General features: G+C 39.7%; 1 long non-coding RNA gene across 1 annotated transcript; it reads left to right on the top strand.

Moving 5' to 3' along the window:
- Window positions 1-1,590: 1,590 nt before the first annotated feature.
- On the top strand, window positions 1,591-17,148 carry LOC110203735 (uncharacterized). The gene is made up of 3 exons (XR_002323070.2): window positions 1,591-1,778; window positions 4,850-4,941; window positions 15,828-17,148. It is a non-coding gene; the product is annotated as an uncharacterized LOC110203735 (long non-coding RNA).
- The last annotated feature ends 1,819 nt before the right edge of the window (window positions 17,149-18,967 follow it).

The raw sequence follows: 18,967 nt of genomic DNA on the forward strand, positions 1-18,967 counted from the left end.
CCCTGTTTGTATCTTGACCTTCCTTGTCTCTACTGCAGCTTTTCATGGTCAGACTATTTTTTATTCATTTTCCCAGCTTATTCCTTGACTTTATATTTATATTAAAGTTGGTCTTTATTTCCGAAGTGGGAGCAGTGGGGAAATGAAATGTCTGACACTTCACTCTTTTTCACACTGCTATTTTCAACGCTAGTTCTGGAAGTTTGGAAGTTTTCAGTGGTTGCCAGGTAATGTGATTTGGGGAGAGATAAGATCATTGCTCTCCTGGACTGTGCTACTAATCTCTAAGCTGCATGGATGGAAAGCTTTCAGTATATAGAGACCCAGGGAAAGAACTGAAAAATGTGTGGGAACAGCATGAGGAATATGTCATCCCCACAGTCCTGTCTCCTCTTAGAATTGTCCTAAAGATATATTCATGGAGCCTGCAGTAGATGAGTTAACATCTCAATCATTTTATAGAATTACAAAAAAAAAACCACAGTTACTCTGTGCAATAATCTGAATAACATTAAACTAAAGAGTCAATAGCATGATATGTAAAATCCATCAGAAAGAGTAAGAGACATGAATAATAATAATAATGAGAATAATAAACACTTCTATAGTGCTTCATGGTTTGAAAAGCACTTTGCAAACATCCCATTGGACCTTACAACCACCCTGTAAATTACTTAGTTTAGTTATTATTATTACCCCCATTTTACAGGTGTGGAAATTGAGGTTTTTAGAGTATTTAAGTGGCTTGCCTATGGTCACACAATGAGTAAGGCAGAATTTCAGGCTAGGTCTTGTGACTGAGATTCTAGCTGTCTATCCACTCCTCCAATTCACTAGTGGCAGGGAAACCGGTGTTGGAGAGAATAAAACCCCAAATGTGAAATAGTTTTAGAAAGAAATTTATGAAGTCTCTTGGTAAAGGATACTGAGCCAGAAAGGGGTGTGTGGCTCCCTCTTGTCCACCCTCTGGAAGTTTCATATTACATAGGATTGTAGAGGAGGATACTCACACATAAAACAGCGGGAAGACGTGCCTCCCTGGTGACCTCCTGACCCTTCCTGACCCGCCTGACCTCCTCCTGCCTAGAGGAAGGAGGCTGAGATCTGCCCCTTCCCCTCTTTCTTCCTCTTCTCTCGGGGTGGTGAGGAATCCAAGTCCCATTCAAGGGCTGGTGGCTTGCAGATGCTGCTGCAGCTATTGTTCTCTTCCCTTTTGTGGAGCCCAGGACACCCCTCCCGCTACCTCCCCCTTTCCCTCTTTGTCCTCCCGCTCCCAGTTTCCATAAACGGGCCGACCCTTCGAAGCCCCAAGCTGAGCTCAGCTGCTGCTCCCCACCCCCAGCCCCAGCAGCCTGCCCTCAGGAACCTGGCACCCTAATCAGCTCCGAGCCCACCTCCAGGTGGAGGATGCACTGTAGCACCCTCCCCTAGCCAGTTTGGGCGATGAGGGCTGAGAGAAACGATTCGGGGAAATCTCCCAACTGATCCGGGCCTGATGTCTCAGAGCCTCCTTCGCTCCCTCCTCCCTTCCCTCTATTCTCTGGGAGGAGACTAGCTCCGCCCTGAAGTGACGTCACAGTGACCAGCCCCTCCCACCCTCTATTGAGTGTATGTTTTTGTCTCTGGAGGAGTATGGGAGTGGGATGAGCAGGTCCAAGTCTCCATATCCCTCACCTACTTCTTTCTTTCTCCCTCCTCACCCGTTCCCTCCATTACCTCCATCTTCCATACTGACGGATCCTGAGGGTCCTGCCAGTGCTTAAGTGGCTGTGAGTAAGGTAAGAGCCTCCTCCACTATTCCTGCCTCAGCCCTTCCCTTCTCCTTTTCTTCTCTTCCTTTCTCCCCCAACCTTTTCATGAAGCCCACCCTCCTCTCATCAATTGGCTTCGCTTAGTGCCAGAGAGGATGTGTGTAAGGGTGGGTGGAAAGTCCTGGGAGTATCAATACCTTAATTTGTTTGTGTGTTGTGTATGTATGTAAGATCATCTGGGTGTGTGTCTGTGTGTATGTATGGGTTTATGTGTTCAGGGGTGAACCTGTGTGTGCCTTCTCCTCCAGGGCTGCTCCTGCCTCTGTCTGGAGGACTGGAGGCGGGATCATGAGGTGGAATGGGGTGGAGTGAAGGCCAGGAGGGAGAAGAAGCCTTTGTGTACACTCCCTCCTCTGGTGGATCTTTCAGTCCTTTCTTCCTCACTTCCTCTCATTCTTATCTTACCCTGGGGGCTGGGGAGAGAGGAGAGTCTAAGAACTCTTCCTCTCCCCTTCTCCATATCATCCCTTTTGTTTGGTGTTCTTTAGTTACAAGGTGTATTTGTTTTATAGTTCTGGACACAACCAGAACCTGGTGAAAGTGGTGTTTCCATGTACCTTGTTGTGGAACAGAAAGAAGGGACTGTTTCTGAAACTGCATATCTCTATGATTTACAGACTGAAAGAAAAGAGTTCTTCTATTTATTTTTTGTTCTGAAACTATTAGTAACATCCACACACAATCTTGACATATAATTAGCAATAACTGCTGAAATGTTTTGTTCATCATATATTGTAAGAAACATACACTGCCAAATCAAAAAGACACTCAAAGAAATAATAGTACAAAATTCAGTAGCTTCGTAATCAAAATTTAAAAGAAAATGGTCATTAAATTCAACTCGAGGTAATTTTATTTCCTTTGGTGCCATCTAGTGGGCTGCAGAAAATCAGTAGCATATTCATTTAGGGACTAAAATTATTCAAACATATGCAGAACATTGTTTTAGGGGAGAGTCATTTTAAAATGAAATAGCAAAAATGTGGAGAAATAAAACAAATAAAAGGTATCAGGTCATTTAGCTAACTGTGAAGTTACCAATATTTTCTGAAGTCTGTTTTAAGGAAACCTAGCTTCAAGACTCCAAAATTTTCTTAAATAATATCTTATATTTGAATATCTTGTACTTTACTGTGCACGATACCTTATTTGGAAATAGAAAGGGATTAGATTACCAAATGAGACTCAAACCCAGGTCTCTATTTCTACTGTGTAGGCAGACTCCCAAACTAGATCTTTCCACTTTATGAATATTTATTCAAAAAGAGTTCTTTTAATGTGAACTTCTCTCATTATGAAGGATTTGGAACATTTATGACAAAAAGGGCTATTGAGAGCTTGGATTTGTTCTTTTGAAAACTTCCTGTTCATGTCCTTTGACCTACTGGAGAATGCCTCTTAATGTTAGAATTTGCAATCAGTTCCTTTTATATCTTGCATATGCAACAGTCCTTAGAGAACTTTACTGCAAAGATATTTTTCCTCACTTAACTGTTACCCTTCTCATTTAAACTGCATTCAATCTATTTGTGCAAAAACATTTCAACTTTATAAAAGCAGAATGATCCATTTCTTTTTCTGTGTTCTTGTCTGTGGCTTGTTCTGTTATAACCTCTTCCCCATATCCATAGATGTGACAAGTAATTTCCTCCTTGCTCCTTTAATTTGGTATTGATTCCCCTTTTATACCTAATACATGTATCCATTTGTAGTTTAATTTGATAGGTGATGTGAGATTTTGATGTCCTGTCAAATTTTTGCCAAACTGCTTTTCCTTTATCCCATCTGTTTGGTTTTTTAATCAAAAATTGTGGGGGCAGCTAGGTGGCGCAGTGGCTAGAGTACTGGCCCTGAAGTCAGGAGGACCTGAGTTCAGATCTGGCCTCAGACCAAATGCTTCACACTTACTAGCTGTGTGACCCGGGGAAAGTCACTTAAACCCAATTGCCTAAAAAAAAAATTGTGTCCTTCCATGCAGCTCTCCTCCCATTTCTGTCTTTGAATTTATTAAACAGTATTTTATTCTTATTTCTTTCTGTACATTGCATACCTAATCTATACCATTGAACAATTTTTGAATTTTTAACAAGTTCAAATTGTTTTCTGGACAGTTATATATTCTGTGGGGCCTGAAGTCAGGACGACTCACCTCCTTGATTTCAAATCTGGCCTCAGATACTTTCTAGCTGTATGACCCTGGGCAGGTCACTCAACCCTGTTTGCCTCAGTTCTTCATCCATCAAATCAACTGCAGAAGGAAATGGCAAATCACTCGAATGTCTTTGCCAGGAAAACAACAAATGGGGTCAGGAAAAGTCAGACAGGACTAAATAACAGCAACAATTATTTCCATAATCACTGATCTGTAGTATTGTTTGAAATCTGCTACTGATGCCAAACCCCTTTCTTTCTTTCTTCCCTTCCCCCATCATTTCCCTTGACATACTTAACCTCTTCTTAAAACTTTTTATTGATGTTTTCTGTGAGGACCAGCCCTAAAGGAGTCTGATCTGGTTTTAAGATCCAGGACAGAGTTTGACTCTCTCCTGGTCTTGACCCCTAGGGCTCACATTATTAAGAAGTTGGCTCCCCAATCTCCCGAGCAAGGGAGGTTCTCTTGAACAATCCTGCTCTTTGAACTCTTAGATTTATACACCACTCCTCTGTGCAGGTGGCACCAGAGAGCCAGGGAAGGCCTTGGAGTATTCTGTCCGATCTGTGAACCCTGATAACAAGGAAACGTATGTTGTAATGGCATGTACACAGAAGATGTTTGGGGAGTGTCTCACGGGGATGACTCTTTGAAGTTATGTTAGGTTTTTTCTATATATGCTGTGACCCTCAGATGAATAAACACTCAGTCTTCACTGTACCGCCTGGGCCACGTTTTCTTTTATTTCGTGCTCTCCCATCTGGTGCCCTGCTTGATTGCTGGCAACAGTTTTCTGTTTCTTATATCACCAGGGTATCTCATGTATCCCTCCCTTTTCCCATCCTCAACAGCCATGTCATGCAACCAAATTTATTTTTTGTTTTAGGAAGTAAAAGAAAAGCAAACACAACTGATCAATGAATTCAGGACAAGGTGTGCCATGTGTAACAGCTGTGGACCTCCCACCATATGAACAGGGTAGGATGTTGGTGTCTTCTCATATTTCCTTTTCAGTTCCACTTGATCTTTCACATTTTATTACAGGCACTTTTAATTTTTTTTGTGTGTGTTATTCTTTCTATTTAAATTGTCATAGTTTCTATGTATACGTACTGTTTTCTTGGCTCAGCTTAATTCACTTTGCATCAGTTCACATACTTCTCTGCACTCATTGCACACATTGTTTCTTGTAGCATGGTAGCAGTATTCCATGACATTTATATTCCAAGCCTTGTTTAGCCATTTCCCAGTTGGTGAGCATTTACTTTGTTGCCAATGCATAGCTGTTACAAAAAAGTGCTTTTATAACTATTTTTGAGTGTGCGGGGACTTTTTTCATATTGATGGCTTTGTCGAGGTGTAATGGAGCATTTCACAGCTTTGGACATTATTTTTACTTTCTTTGCATATTTCCAAATGACTTTCCAAAATGGATGTGTCATTTCACAGGTCCACCACGAATGTATTGGTGTGTGTATGTTCCCACACCCTTCTTTATGTATGAAAAACATATTTGTGCCATAAAAGGAATTTGATAGGGCTCTTTCTTTACTTGTTGTTTCAAATAGTTTATATAGTATTGGAATGAAATGTTTTTAAATGTTTAGTAGAATTCACTTTCAAATCAATCTGGTCCTGGGAATTTTGTCCTAGGGAACTCATTAATGCCTTGGGTTTTTTTTTGGTTTTGTTTTTTGTTTTTTGTTTTTCCCTTTAAGATAGAGCTATTTCAGTATTCAGTATTCCCTGTTGTACTGTGACCAAAAAAAGATACTGCTCCTCAGGGTCCCTGCTCCCTCTTGCCAGAAAGTGTTCCTCTCTGCCTTTGAACTATGACCTAGAAGTCTGTATAGTCAATGGAGTGTCCAAACTGCTTCCAATCTTGTGTCTAGTGCTACCACAGTGGTCTCCATCATCTCTTTCTAACCATTTGCTAGGTCCCCTAATTGTCTCTTCCTTGAGAACTCCTAAAGCTTTTGTTGCTTCTGACTATTAAAATTAATTTTCTGAAATAGAAAATAATTCTGACCTACAAAGTTTCCAAGCAAATAAATAATGATTTCATAGTAATGGTTGGCAGTTTCCCCTTAAGTCAGATCAATGAATTCCTCAGTAATTTGTGACAAAGGAATGATTTCAGAACTTATTTTTTTTTATTACAGAAAAGAGGAATAAAAAATAGAGCAAGTTTAGAAAACTTGTTTTGAACATACTTCAGTTGGACAAGGCAGGTCATCTGACTGGTTTGCTTCTCCCAAGCTTTCTTAACCTACAATCATACTGTTGGCAGCATGTCCAAGTAAGATTACCCCAGAAGGCCTTGCCCCACAGCTGAAGCATTTTGTAACCAGAAAGCTTCCTTTCAAGGGGCCTGTAGTTTGAACTAAGAATGGGAAAGAGGAACTTGTGGTTTGCAGGCAGCAGTCATCCCACCACCACCCCACCAATCCTGTACTTGCCAGAAAGGGAAACCAAACCTTACAAGATTATACTACTGAACTCGCATTTGAGCTCTAGCTGAAGAAAAGTAAGGGAGCTTATCCACTAAGTCTAAAGAATTTTACCTGTTGTCAACTCCCCTTTCTCCAGCTGCCAGGATGGGAAACTTAGCCTTTAAAAAGTCTTCTAATCTCATGATTATTTTATTCCTACAGTGATATATGTCTTACTCTAAATTATCTCTTAATAAATGATAAATTCTTATCAATCTGTCTATTCACTAGATCTATAAGTAAGGATAAAAGGGTATTGACAGTTTTATACCCCTTTCAGCATAGCTTCAAATTCCTCTCCAGAATCCACCAACAGTGCATTAGTGTCCCAATTTTCCAACATCCCCTCTAACATTTATTATTTTCCTTTTTTCTCATATTTGTCAATCTGATAGGTGTGAGGTGGTGCCTCAGAGTTGTTTTAATTTGTATTTCACTAATCAATATGATTTAGAGCATTTTTCCCTATCACTATAGATAGCTTTGGTTTCTTCACCTGAAAATGACCTGTTCATATCCTTTGACCATTTATCAATTGGGAAATAACTTGTATCCTTAAAAGTGTAATGTAATTCTCTACATATTTGAGAAATGAGGTCTTTTATCAAAGACAGTTGTAAAAATTGTTCCCAGCTTTCTGCTTTCCTTCTAATCTTTTCTTTTTTGCATTGGTTTTCTTTGTGCAAAACTTTGTAAATTTAATATAATTAAAATAGTCCATTTTATATCTCAAAATGCTCTCTATCTCTTGTCTGGTAATAAAATCTTCCCTTCTCCATAGCTCTGGCAGGTAAAAACTATTTCTTCCTCTCCTAATCTGCTTATGGTATCACCCTTTATGTCTAAATCATCTACCCATTTTGATCTCACCTTGTTGTTGTTGTGTTGTCCATCCTTTGTTCTGGAAGAGGACCAATGATGTCAGAAGGGTGATGTCTTGACTTGCAAGTGAATTGGATTTAAATAAGGCAGGGCCATGCAAAGTCTCACTCTTTCCTCCAGGATCATCTGAGTCCAGTGATAAGACATAGATTTGGATGACTGGACATGGCCCCCAGATGCAGTGGGAGAACTTAGACTTTTTAAGCTAAGGTCTTTCACAGGTCTCAGTTTCTCTGAGGAAACACCATTCAGTGATTTAAGACTAGACAAGAAATGAAGCAAGGGATGCTTTAGTTTGCCTATTCAAAAAAATTCAGTCTGGAAGGGGAAGACTTTTCTGGTTTTTGGCCAGAATAGAAAAAATTGCTACTTACACTCACTCTGAGCCATCAAAACCCAAACAATGACCAAGTGAGGCTTAGGCCAGGACCTATTATGGGCCACTCAGTGAGAACCAGAGTGATTTGGGTTCAAGGAATACTAAAGTAGGTCTATTTTAATCCAAATGGGTTTTATCAAAGCCTGGTTTTCCAGAGCTCTATTTCAAAAAATTGTAAATGAGAATAGATGGGACAGAAGTGTTAATTGTCCCAGGTTTTTTTAAATGATAAAATAAATAAGTAGGGAAGAGGCCAAAAAATCTAGCTCCCAAACTCCAAGATATCTTGGGAGGCTTATGGGATCAAAATTTATATTACTCTGGGCACAGCACATTGGTATACAGTGTAAAGTCTCGATCTATATGTAGTTTCTGGCATACTGTTTTCCAATTTTTCCCAGCAGTTTCAGTAACTAGTGAGTTCTTGTGTAAAAAGCAGGAATCTTTGGGTTTATCAACTACTGCATTATTATGGTCATTTACTACTGTTTCCTGTGTACCTAATCCATTCCATTGACACACCACATTATTTCTTAGCCAGTACCAGATAGTTGTGATGATTACTGCTTTGAATACAGTCTGAGATCTGGCAGGGCTAGGCCACTTTCCTACACATTTGTTTTCATTAATTCCCTTGATTTCTTGGCCTTTTGTAGTTCCAGATGAATTTTGTTATTATTTTTTTCTAGCTCTACAGAATAGTTTTTGGTAGTTAGATTGATATGCCCTGAACAAGTAAATTAATTTAGGTAGAATTGTCTTCCTTATTTTATTGGCTCAGCCCACTCATGAGTAACCAATAATTTTGCAGTTGTTTAGGTCTGACATTATTTGTGGGAAAAGTGTTTTGTAATTGTGTTCATAAAGTTCCTGGGCTTATCTTAGCAGGTTGATGCCAAAGTATTTTAAATATCTAAAGTAATTTGAAATAAATTTTCTCTTTCTATCTCTTGCTGCTATGCTTTGTTGGTAATATATAGAAATGCTGATGCTTATAAGATGTACAGGCAATGGAGTGTAGAAGTCTATCCTGCTGTACAGGAAAATAGAAGGGGAAGAGGGAATAAGAGAAGGGCAGATTAGGGGAAGGGGCATTCAGAATGCACACCATCTTGGGTTTGGGGAGGGATGAGATGAGGAGAAAATTTGGAACTCAAAATCTCGTGGAAGTGAATGTTGAAAACTAAAAATGAATAAATGAATAAGAAAAAAATTAATGAAAATCAAAAAAGAAATACTGATGCTTTATGTTGATTTAGTTTGTATCCTGCAACTATGTTAAAATTGTTAATGATTTCAACTAGTTTTTAGTTGATTCTTTAAAATTCTGTAAGTATATCATCGCATCATCTAGAAACAGCGATTGATTTGTTTCCTGAGTATTCTATTTCCTTCAATTTCTTTTTCCTCTCTGATTAGTAGAGTTAATACTTCCAGTATAATATTGAATAATAGTGGTGATAATGGGCATCCTTGTTTCACCCCTGATCTTATTGGGAAAGCTTCTAACTTATCCCCATTACAGATAACACTTGCTGATGGTTTTAGAGAGATGCTACAGATATTATTTTAAGGAAAGCTGCTTTTATTTCTATGGTCTCCAGTATTTTTCCTAGGAATGTGTGCTGTATTTTGTAAAAAATTTTTCTGCATCTCTTCAGACAACCACGTAATTTCTGTGGGTTTTATTATTTATATGGTCACTTATGCTGAAAGTTTTCCAAATATTGAACCAGCCCTGCATTTCTAGGATAAATGCTATGTGGTCAAAGTGTATGTTTCTAGTGATATATTATTGTAATCTCCTTGCCAGTATTTTATTTAAAATTTTTGTATGAATACTCACTTGGGAAATTGGTCTATAGTTTTCTTTCTCTGTCTTGGCTGTTCTTGGTGCAGATTATCAACACCATACTTGTGCCATAAAAGGAATGTGGCAGCACTCTTCCTTTGCCTATTTCCCCAAATAGTTTATACAGTATTGGAATTAATTTTTCATTAAATAATGGGTAGTATTCACATGTGAATCCATCTCACCCTGGGGATGTTTTCTTAGGGAGTTCACTGGTGGCTTATTCAATTTCTTTCCTCTAAAGTGGAGGTACAGCTTCTGTTACCTCTTCTGTTATTCTAGAAAATTTATATATTTTTGGTAAATATTCATCCACTTCATGTAGATTGTCAAATCTATTGACACACAATTGGGCAAAATACTTCCTAATTATTGTTTTAATTTCCTCTTCATTGTGGTGAATTCACCATTTTCATTTTCTATACTGGTCCTTTGGTTTTTGTCTTTCATTTTTTAAACCCAACGAACCAATGGTTTCCCTTTTATTATTTCTTTTTCATAAAGCCAGCCGTTGGTTTGATTTTTTAGTTCAATGGTTTACTTAACTTTCAGTTTTATATATCTCTGTCAATTTTTCAGGATTTTCTATTTGTTGAGGATTTTCAATTTGTTCATTTTCTCTTTTAGTTGCATGCACAATTTATTGATCAATTCTTTTTCTATTTTACTGCTGTAAGCCTTTAGAGATATAAAATTTCCCCTAAGTACTGCTTTGCCTGCATGCCACAGATTTTGGTCCATTGTCTCATTGTTGTCATTTCCTTTGCTGAAATTGTTGATAGTTTCTATGACTTGTTCTTAGACACACTTATTCTTTAGAATGAGATTATTTCATTTCCAATTATTTTTCAATCTCTCTTTCCATTGTCCTTTCATAGATGCAATTTTTATTACATTATGCTCTGAAAATGAAGCATATAATATTTCTGCTTTTCTGCATTGGATTGTGAGGTTGTTATGCCTTAATACATAGTATGTTTTTGCATAGGTACCATTTACTGCTAAGAAAAAGATACATTACTTTCTATCCACATTCAGTTTTCTCCAGAGGTCTGTCATATCTAACTTTTCAAAAGTTGTAATGACCTCCTTCAGTTCTCTCTTCTTTATTTTGTGGTTAGATTCATCTAGTTCTGAGAGGGGAAAGTTGAGGTCCCCCACTAGCATAATTTTACTGTCTATTTTCTCCTGTAAAACATTTAACTTCTCCTTTAGAAATATGGATGCTCTACCATTTGGTACATATATGTTTATTGACATTACTTAATTGTGTATGGTATCTTTTAACAACATATATTTTACTTCTTTGTCTCTTTCAATTAGATCTACTTTCACTTTTGCTTTGTCTGAGATCCTGATTGCTACTCCTGCTTTTTTTTTACTTCAGCTGAAGCATAATATATTCTGCTCCAGCTTTTTACCTTTACTCTGTGTGAATGTCTGCTTCAAATGTGTTTCTTGTAAAAAACACATTGCAGGATTATGACTTTTAATCTACTCTGCTGTCTGTTTCCATTTTATGGGTGAGTTCATCCCGTTCACATTTACAGTTATGATTCCTAACTGTATTTCCCTTCATCCTGTTTTCCCCGTTTATACTTTTCTTTCTCTCTCCTTTCCCCTGTCCCTCTTCACAGTGTTTTTCTTCTGACTACTCCCTCCCTTAATCTGACCTCCCTTCTATCAGCCCCTCACATTTTCTTGTACCCTTCTTCTCCTACTTCCCTATAGAGTAAGATAGACCTCTATACCCAACTGAATGTGTATGTTATTTCCTCTTTGAGCTGAATCTGTAGAGAGAAAAGTTCAAGCAATCCTCACCTCACTCCCTTCTTTCCCTCCATTGTAATAGATCTTTTGCACCTTTAAATGTGATATAATTTACTCCATTCTTCCTCTCCCTTCCCTCTTCTTCCAGTACAACCTTCTTTCTCACCCTTTTTTCATATCATCCATCTAAGTCAATTTATACCCACATACTCTGTCTATGTATACTCCTTCTAACTGCCCTAATAGAGATACAGTTCTTAATAGTTACAAGTGTCATCTTCCCCTGTGGGGATGTAAACACTTTAATCATATTGAATAATTTACAGCTTTGCTTTCCTGTTTCCCTTTCTATGCCTTTCTTGAGCCTCATATTTGAAAATCGAATTTCCTGTTAAGCTCTGGTCTTTTCAACAGGAATGTTTGGATGTCCCCTATTTCATTGAACATCCATTTCCTCCCCTTAACATTATGTTCACTTTTACTGGGTAGATGATTCTTGGTTGTCATTCATCCTCCTTCACCTTTCAGAAGCTCATATTCCATGCCCTCTTATCCTTTAATGTAGAAGCTGCAAAATCTTGTGTATTTCTGACTGTGGCTCTTCAATATCTAAACTGTTTCTTTTGGGTTGCTTGCAGTATTTTCTCCTTGACATAAGAGTTCAGGAACTTGGTTCTAATATTGTTGGGAGTTTTCATCTTGGGATCCTTCCAGAGATGGTCAGTGGGTACTTTCAATGTCTGTTTTACCCTCCGATTCTAGGATATAAGGGCAGTTTTCCTTCAAACTTTCTTGAAAGATGCTGCTTGTCACTTTTTTTATCATGGCTTTCAGGTCGTCCAATAATCCTAAAATTATCTCTCCTGGATCTATTTTTCCGGTGGTTTTTCCAATGAGGTATTTTATTTTCATTTTATGTGATTATTTTTTTCATTTTTAAAATTTTATTTGATTTAGTCTTGTTTTTGCAGAATCATCAAATTAGCTTTCTCTTGCTCAATTCTCTTTTTTTAAGGAATTATTTTCTTTAGTTATCTTTTTTTTTTTTAATGAAAATGACCTACCTCTTATTTAGCTATGGTTTTACATTCCGGTTGTCACCTGTATTTCCTTTTTCATTTGGCCATTCTCCTTTTTTAAGGAGTTGTTTTCTTCAGTGGATTCTTATATACCTTTGTCCATTTTTGTGCTTTTTTTTACCAAGCTTTTGACCTTCTTTTCATGATTGTCTTGCATACTTCCCATTACTTCTCCCAATTTTTCTTCTGCCTCTCTAATATGATTTTAAAAGTACTTTTTTAAGATCTTCTAGGTGTTTTTAGGCCTGAAACCATTACAAATTTCTCTTTAAGGCTTCACATTCACATGCTTTGCCATTGTTTTCCCCTTCAGAGTCTGTGTTTTGATCTTCTTTGTTGCCATAGCAGCTTTCTATGGTCAGGGGGTCAGGGCTTTTTTTCCCTGACTTTCCAGCTTAATTTCTACTTTTAAAGTTGATCTCTGCTTTTGGGGTATAAAGGGAACTGTCCCAAATTACTTGCCCTTAAGTTCAGGTGCATGGCCCCTGGCTTGTTGTTCTGGTACCTAGGGGGCTGGCCACTAGCCTATTGAGCCTGGACCTCCAGGCCTCCCAGACCTGGCCACTAGCCTGCTGATTCATTAATCCCCACTTCAAATATGAGGTATTTCAGGAAGGCGTTCCACACCTACGCCACCCCATAAAAACCCACAACAGAAGGGTTTTTGCTCAACACTTATTGAATGAATGAATTTTATGCTTGTGATTAGAGGTAACATCTGGTTGAAAGCAACATTGAAGCTAATCCAGGAATGTGTGTGTGTGTGTGTGTGTACATGTGGTGGGGTCAGGGAAAGTAGGAGCTAAAGCCTCATTTGCTCAGGGCCCTGAAAAGGGGTCTTACCATATCATAGGATGAACTGTAGCTCTGTCTCCAGTGCTTAGAGTCAGGAAGAATTGCATTCAGATCCTGCCTCTGATATTTACAAGTTGCATGACCTTGGGCAAGTCCCTTAACTTCTCCCCATCATTTCTGTGCCAGGCTGGTCTAATTAAACCTGATGTTGAGGGGGTTTCTCTGAGTCTCTCCTGTCTCCATTTTAGAGGGAACAAACTGATAAGGATACAGATCATCCAAGGGATGCCATTCATCATGGTATACCATAATGGGAATGTATATGATTCGAAAGAAAGAAGCAGATCCTGCCAGTGAGGATTTTATATTTTGAATTATTAAGGTTACTGGGGCTATTTTCATCGTATAAGAGAATTTACTCATAAGACTAGTCCTATGGCGGCAACAGGGCAGAGTGCTGGATCCACACACCACCACTGGGCCAGAAGAGGTATTATATAGAAAGAGAACAAAGAAGACCAAAAGCTAGGGATGATCAGTGATCAAGTTTCCCCATGGGATAGTTGAAGTTTCTCTTTCTGTTTACATTAAAGGTCATTTACATTATCTGTGGGGTGATAGATTCTGCTCCCAGACCCTTGTGCCCACCATACCTAAAATTACTTGGTGAGTTCCTAACTCAGATAAGACCAGTAGAGTTTTTTCCTCAGCATGGATGGTGAATTTAGAAGGGGCTGAGCACTTGCAGAACCTCAGTGTACTGAGCATGGGCTCTTTTGTTATCCTTCCCTGGTCTCAAGGCAACCTCCTGGGCAGTGGCTTGGAAACAGTCTCCTGAGATCTCTAAATCCCTCCATCCAGTGGTTTAGTGTTTGGAGCTCCTGCCCTGAAGTTAGGAAGATCTGAGTTCAAATCCAACCTCAGGCTCTTAGTATCTATGTGAGTTTGGGCAAAAGCAAGTCAGAGTGTTGCAAGTTAAACACTGTTGCATCTTTCTGCCTCCTCAGTAAGACTGACAATACATCTGAATGTGTCTATGATCTTACAGAGTTGTCTGGGGCACTAAGAGGTCAGGTTGACTGTGGTCATGCTGCTAGCATGGATCTTAAGTAGTACTTGAACTCTGAGCCTTCCTGACTCTGAAGCTGAACCTCTATCCTTAGGCCTCAGAGAATCCCTCTCTTCCTTCAAGACTCATTTCAAGCATTACCTGTTCCATGAATCCTTTCTTGATTCCAGCTGCTAGTTGCCTCGCTCCCAGACTGCTTTGTAATTTGCCTTTATTTGTGTTTATTCTGTATATACTCTTCTGTATTTTCTGATTCATTAGAATGTCATGAGTTTCTGGTGGTTAGGGGACATTACCCTTAATAGTGTTTTCATCACCGGAACCTAGCACACTGCCTGTTACACAGGAGTTCCTTAAAAAGTGCTTACTGAAAAAAAAAAAAACCACCACCACCAACAACAACAACAAAGAAATGCTTGTTGAGGGCAGTTAGGTGGTGCAGTGTATAAAGCTCTGGCCTTGGAGTCAGAAGGACCTGAATTCATATCTGGCCTCAGACACTTGACCTTTTCTAGCTGTGTGACCCTGAGTAAGTCACTCAATCCCTATTGTCTCACCAAAAAAAAAGCTTTTTAATTGCTTAATTAGCCCATCTGTGTTTCTGTGTGCCCAGCACATAGGAGGAGCTTACTCTATAGCTATTGAATGACCAAATTAATGAGTTGTAGGTATAAGCTAGAGTAATTTTTAATGATTATAAAATACATGTCTCTCACTTATACTTTTCATCATTAATCACTTTAATATTTTCATTATCACATCTAATTCATGTATTCTCTTATATTTTAATTTGATACCTGGTGTGAAGTGTTCATCTCCTACCAAATTTCTGTTGAACTGCTCTCCACTTATGCCATCTTTTTTTTTTTTTATCAACTACACACAGTATTCGCTTTGTGTAAGTGGACTATTCGGCAAAGCTCTAAGTAGAGCAATTTCAAAGTAACATAAATTTGCCCAAAGACTTGACTATACAGGACTGAGGGAGGCAGGAAGGATATCACGTGCCTGTGAAGAGTAGGGGCCAGGAGATGTTCAGGGACACCCGGGGGCCAGGGGCAGAGACAGAGGAGGAGGAGGACCAGGCAGTTTCTGGGGCCAGCCACATTATGGCCTTGCCAGAACTGAGAAGAACATGTGGGGGACAGACATGTGGAGGCAAGACACGGTCACAGACAGAAGAGTACAGATTGTAACAAATGGACTGAGGAAAACACATGTTACCTGAACATGGATGGACAGAAGATAGAGAGGTGAATGCCAGACAAGAGGATAAATGAGCAGAGCAGCCAAAAGTCTCCTCTCTCCACACTGGAGATCTCAAGCCAAGCCTGGATCATAAGGCTGCAGAGCTGGAAAGAATCACTCTGCACACCCAAAACCCCTTCACACCTCTCCATTAATACTCTTTACATTCTTGACCTCATTTAAAAATTTTTCAGTGACGTTTTCTGTTTCTTACATCACGGTATCCCATGTATCCCTCCCTCTCCCTGTCCTCCCCCCTGAGATTTATATAATCTAAAAATGGTATTTTTTGTTTTAGGAAGGAAAAGCAGTCAACACAACTATACAGTACACAGAGGAAAAGATATTTGTGGTGGGAGACACTGACTCTGGGAACACTCCATTTACCAAAGGCTCGCTCTCTGTGGAAATGCATCTAATCTCAGAACACTTAGAGGAAAAATACTTGTGGAAGGAGATAGTCTTTCTGGGAACATTCCAGTTACTACAGGCTTACTCTCTGGGGAAGCATATTCACTCTCTGAACACTCAGCAGACGAGACATTTGGGGCTGAAGACACATGTTCTGATCTTGCTTTCTGGGGAAACACATCTACTCTCTGAAGACTCAGAGGAAAAGATACTTGTGGCAGGAGACACCCATTCTGGAACATTCCAGTTACTACAGGCTTGCTCTCTACAGAAACACATTGAGAGAAAAATGGATATTTAATGAAATATATGCCTTTGAAGACTTCCTGATGAAAAGAACAGAAATAATGAGAAAATATGGCTTTCAAATACAAGACTCAAAAGAAGCATTAAAAGGCAAATATAAAAGAGAAATCATAAGCTATTCAATAAGATTCAGCTGTGTACTTTTCCATAAGAGAAAATGATATGCATATCTTCTAATAATTTTATCATTATTCGAGTAGGTAGAAGGATTCTACCTAGAAAGTGGGTTTGGGGAGTGAGCCAATTAGGTGGAGATGATGTAAAACAAATGGATAGTGGAAAAATACAGATGTCCTAGGAGAAGGTAGAAAGGAGTTAAAGAATGGGGGAAATATTATCACATAAAATAGGTGTGCAAGGAAGTTTTTTCATTGGAGTAGAAAATTGGGGATGTGGGAATGGTCAACCAATGTTTGAACCTCCCTCCCATCTAAATTGGTTCAAAAAGGAAAATATGTATTTACTCAATTAGTCATAAAAATCTATCTTACCCTACAGGTAAGTAAGGTAAAGGGACAAGTGAAAGAAAAAATAGTCATAAAAGGTAGGCAGACAAAAGAAAGCAGTGGTCATATGCAAATTAGGCATTAGAGGAGGGACAGGATAAAAAGAGAGAGAATGAGAAACAGACAGAGATAGGATGGAGGGAAATGAATAGTTAGTCATCATAACTGTGTGAATGGAATGAATTAACTCATAAAATGAAAGTAGTAAAATGGATTAGAAATCAGAATAGAATCTTAAAAGTTAGATATGAAAGACCTCTGGAGAAAACTGAATGGGTATAGAAAGGAGTACAGACTAATGTTCCTTGATGTAAATTCATATTATGCAACTTAGACTTTATGTAAGGAATTCTATAAGAAATCTGCATTCCCAAGAAAACACCCATGTGAACTTTACTACTCAGTACTGGGATCTCTTTCTCTTCCTGACCCTTGGCGTAGAACTCTGTCAGTTCCTATCCCCAACCTCCCCTCTCCAAAAAAAAAATCCTCCAGGTTGAACCAGAAGATGGGAGCTAGACAGACATCTACCAACACTGCTGGATCAGGACTTGGCTTGACACCTCCAGTGCTGAAAAATGAGACCTTGGTTTCAGTCTGCCTACCTACCAGAGAGTTTGGTCTCTGCTTTTTGGCATTTTGTCCATCCTCATTGGAGTAATGTTAAAAAGAATTCTCTTCTTTCAGTCTGTAAATCACAGACATATGCAGGTTTAGGGACAGTGCCCTCTTTCTGTTTTCCAACAAGGTACATGGAAACGCCCCTTTCACCAGGTGCTGATTAAAACCAGAATGAAAAACAAATATACCATTAAATTAAAAGACTCCAAATGAAGGAGATGATATGGAGAAGGGGAGGGGAAAATTTCCTAGACTGTCTCCTCTCTCCCAAGCCCTGAGGCCAAGATGACGATGGGAAGAAGGGAGAGAGGAAAGATGGCAAAGTCCACATGAGGGGGGGAAGGAGGGAGTGTCCCTAAAGACTTCTCCCTAATGGCCTCCACTGAACCCCACTCACCCCACAACACCTGTCCCCCAAGCCCCAGATCTCCAGACAGAAGCTTGGGCTGTAAGATGACCCCAGGCAGCAGAAGCCCTGGAGGAGCAGGTGCACATGAATACACACACATACACATAAATACACACATACACACTCTCAGATACACATGATCCTACCTACACACACAAAACATGCATAAACAAAGTTATTAATACTCCCACGAACCACCCAACCATGCCCACACAAATCCCCATGGGCACTAAAACAAGCCAATTTGGGATAGCAGTGATGAGGTGAGGCAGACAGGCATGTGTGAGGCAGATGAAGCAAACAGGATTCAGGATATGAGATAAGATGCAGGATGTGACCGGCCAGAAAACTGATCAAAGAAGACTATGCATTGAAGACCCCCACCATGGACTTACCAGTGTGCTTTCACAAAGCACCATCAATTAACCTGACAACTCTTCCCCTCCCCTTTCTGCTTCTCTTTGCTTCTCTGTATGGACTATGTGACATCCTGGAGTAGTGTTCCACTCCCACTCATTCCATAAAATTGTATTTAAAGCATAACTGTAATGCGGCCAACTTCCTTTGCCTGCAATGGGAAGTAGGTCTTATGCTCTGTCTCTCCCACGTGGGAGCAGACCAGCTTGAGTGCATCACCTCAATAAATGCCATTGTTTAATTTGAAGAACTGTTCGAGTGAATGTCTTTCAGGACACTAGGACCACCTGTGTATTCTTTATCATTTCAGGTGGCACCTCAACCTTCTTGGGGTGCATCCTGAACTCGTCAGGGGGAGGTTCAGGAGAAGACTTAAGGGGACAGAAAAGAATATAGAGGGGAATGTGGAGGGGTAGGAGGAATGGAAAGGGGCCCACTTTCTTTCCCTGCTCTGGGGGTTGTGAGGAATCCTAGTCCCATTTACTGCTTGCAGATGCTGCTGTAGCTACTGTGCTCCTCCCTTTTGTGGAGCCCAGGACATCCTTCCCTCCACCTCCCCCATCCTCTCTTTGTCCTCCCCACAGTTTGTGTAAAGGGGTGGACAACCCCAAGCTGAGCTCAGCTGCTGCCCCCACCACAGCCCCAGCAGACTGCCCTCAGGAACCTGGGACCCTGGTCAACCCCAGGGCCACTTTCAGAGGGAAGATGCACCTGTGGCCCCTTCCCATAGCCAGTTTGGGTGATGGGGGTGGAGAGAAATGACTTTCA

This window comes from Phascolarctos cinereus, unplaced genomic scaffold (genome assembly GCF_003287225.1).
Source record: "Phascolarctos cinereus isolate Bilbo 61053 unplaced genomic scaffold, phaCin_HiC Scaffold_10;HRSCAF=463, whole genome shotgun sequence".
NCBI classification, from domain to species: Eukaryota; Metazoa; Chordata; class Mammalia; order Diprotodontia; family Phascolarctidae; genus Phascolarctos; species Phascolarctos cinereus.